The following is a 3,293-nucleotide window of genomic DNA, read 5'->3' on the forward strand; positions in this document are numbered from 1 at the left end:
CTTACCTGGCACCCCACCCCAGACTAATTAAACCAGCGTCTCTGGGGTGGGGGGGCTCTGGCACTAATATTTTTAAAAGCTCCTCTGTTAAATCTAATATGCAATGAGGGCTGAGATCTTCTGTTTTAAACCTTTAATGAACACATAGAATTTACTCATCACCTGTGCTTGGAGGCTGTGTTTGATTCTTGTCTGTTTTTAGTCTTTCATAGAACTGATTTTTTATTCAAAATGTGAGTTTTCCAGTGTAGCCGGATCTGTATAAACCTGTTTGGATCTGTATCTCCCTTTGAGCTGAAGGCTAGAATTCCACCAAGGTGGCTGAAGATGGGGCTTGCTTTAAATAGTTTTTTGGGCAGCTTCACCTATTATTGGTTAACTCACTGGGTTTGTGGAAGAACTGAACCTTCAGGTCTTTTCCACACACACTGCTCTTGAAACAGTCTCCTCTGTTAGGTATTCTTCTGGTGATTCTTTTGATGGTTGTGACCAGAGAGGCAGTGAGCCTGGGTCCTGAGAGCTGGTGGGACGACCCTTAAGGGCAGGTCAATAAAACAAATGGGCTTCCCTGGTGGTTCATGGGTAAAGAATCTTCCTGCCAATGCAGGAGACATGGGTTCAATCCCTGGGTTGAAAAGATACCCTGGAGAAGGAATGTCAACTCACTCCAGTATTCTTGACTGGAAAATTCCATGGACAGAGGAACCTGGTGGTCACAACTTAATGACAAAACAGCAACAAATCCATTCACAGATGCTGTGAAGTACATTTAGGAAGAACTTTGCTGCATGCTCTTAGAGACAGTCTCGGTCTCAGAAATGCATGCATCAACACTGGAACAAGGGTATGTAGTGTGGAGTGGGGAGGGATGTCAGGCAGACATTTTATTGCCTGTTATGGCACCCCACTCCAGTACTCTTGCCTGGAAAATCCCATGGACAGAGGAGCCTGGTGGGCTACAGTCCATGGGGTCGCTAAGAGTTGGACACGACTGAGTGACTTCACTTTCACTTTTCACTTTCATGCATTGGAGAAGGAAATGGCAACCCACTCCAGTGTTCTTGCCTGGCGAATCCCAGGGATGGGGGAGCCTGGTGGGCTGCCGTCTATGGGGTCTCACAGAGTCGGACACGACTGACTCGACTTAGCAGCAGCAGCTACCTACTAGGTGTTCGCCTGATTTTTGTGATGATTAATCCTTTAAATATTGGTTCCCAAAATATGCTACCAAGATCAGCAACATCAGCATCACCTGGGACATAGAAACGCACATTCAGACTTCTCAGTCATAAAAAATGATGAAATAATGCCATTTTCGGCAATCCAGGGACCTAGAGAGGATTATATTAAGTGAAGTAAGTCAGAAAGAGCAAGACAAACACCATATGACATTCCTTATATACGGAATCTGAAATATGATCCAGATGAACTTACTACGAAACAAACTCACGGACACAGAGCACAGACTTGTGGTGACTGAAGGGTGGGGGATGGGAGAGGGATGGACTGGAACTTGGGATTAGCAGATACAAAGTACCATTGATAGAATGGATCAAAAACAAGATCCTACTGTACAGCACAGGGAGCTATATTCAGCATTCTATGATAAACCACAATGGGAAAGATTATGAAAAAGAATGTGTATATATATATGTATAAATGATTCACTTTGCTGTATAGGAGATATTAATACAACATTGGAAATCAACTATAAGGTGCTCATGCGTGTCTGACTCATTGAGACCCCGTGGACTGTAGCCCCCCAGGCTCCTCTGTCCATGGGATTTCCCAGGCAACAATACTGGACTGAGTTGCCATTTCATCCTCCAGAGGATCTTCCCAACCCAGGGATCAAACCCACCTCTTGTGTCTCCTGCCTTGGCAAGGATATTCTTTACTATAGTACCACCTGGGAAGCTATACTTGAATAAATTAAAAAAAAAAAAAAAAAGAAACCACTCCTTCTTACACCTTAATCTTGGACTTCTAGCTTCCAGAAATGAGAAAGTAAGTTCCCGTTGTTTAATGTACCCCACCAAAAAAAAGAAAGAAAAGAAAATGCTCATTTTCGGGCCATGTGGGACCTGGTGAATCCGAAACTATGGAGGTGGGCCCCAGGGTGCATGTTTTAAGCCCCCAGATCTTCAGTTTGAGAAGCACTGCCTAAAACATCCTCGGTCCTTTAAATAACCCTGTGTTATCATTCTCATGTAGATAATGAACCCTCAGGAAGGTGCTATCTCCAAGCTGTCCCAAACAGGAAGTGGCCTCACAAAACTGAAATACACACTCAAGTCAGCCCAACTCCAAAGTCCTCAGAGCTCGCACCATATCCATCCTGCCTGCAAAGAAAATCCAGAGTCTACTTTTATTTCCAGCTCCTCCTAACACTCCTTCTTCCCCCCAAGGCAGCCCACCCCTTCTCCCTTTTGTGGTCATCTCTCAGTCAAGGGAGCCTTCTCTGCCTTGCTTTCTGAGTTTTGTCTGTGAACTAGTTAAGAGGTTTGAAGAGGTGGTATCAACAGTTGTTATCGCTCAGTCGCTCAGTCGTGTCTGACTCTTTGTGACTCTATGGGGTGCAGCACATCGGGCTTCCCTGTGCTTCGCTATATCTTGAAGAATGCTCAAACTCATGTCCATTGAGTCGGTGATGACATCCAACCATCTTATCCTCTGTCATCCCCTTCTCCTCCTGCCTTCAACCTTTTCCAGCATCAGGATAGCAACAGTGCCTGGTATCATTCTGAATAGTCTTTGCAAACTAGAAAACAATGCCAGCAAGTCAATCTTTTGTGCAAATGGCAGTGAAATCCCACTAACTGGCTCCCTGGCACTGGTTTTAAGGAATAAAATCAGTGACAGTTCTGTTAGTCTTGGTCATTTTAAAGGCAAAAGACACTGGGCATCTGGGGAGTGGGTTCAAGGATGGAGGCTGTGTCTCACTGATGCTCAGTCCGGAAGGAAGTTAACAGCAGTGCTTAAACCTTTAGTCTCCAGCGCCTAGGCCACCAGACCACCGGGAGGAGGAGGGCAGCTCATTAGCATAAGGTGACCCTGAAGTTCTGGCTTTCAGCCTCTCCAAGATGCTGAGATCCACGAGATGGCAGCAGCCACTAAAGCATCACACACATTGTCCCTGCTGCTCTGGGGATTTCCAAATTAAAAAATAAAAAAATATCCGCAATCTGAAGAAGACCATGAAAGATCCTTCATGCCAGCCCTGCCTCCATCCTTCCAGAACTGTCTGAGCCTGAATCAATGTGAGCACCCTGGTCATAGAGTGATCAGGGAAA

The sequence above is a fragment of the Bubalus kerabau genome, chromosome 19 (assembly GCF_029407905.1).
Source record: "Bubalus kerabau isolate K-KA32 ecotype Philippines breed swamp buffalo chromosome 19, PCC_UOA_SB_1v2, whole genome shotgun sequence".
In the NCBI taxonomy this organism is placed as follows: domain Eukaryota; kingdom Metazoa; phylum Chordata; class Mammalia; order Artiodactyla; family Bovidae; genus Bubalus; species Bubalus kerabau.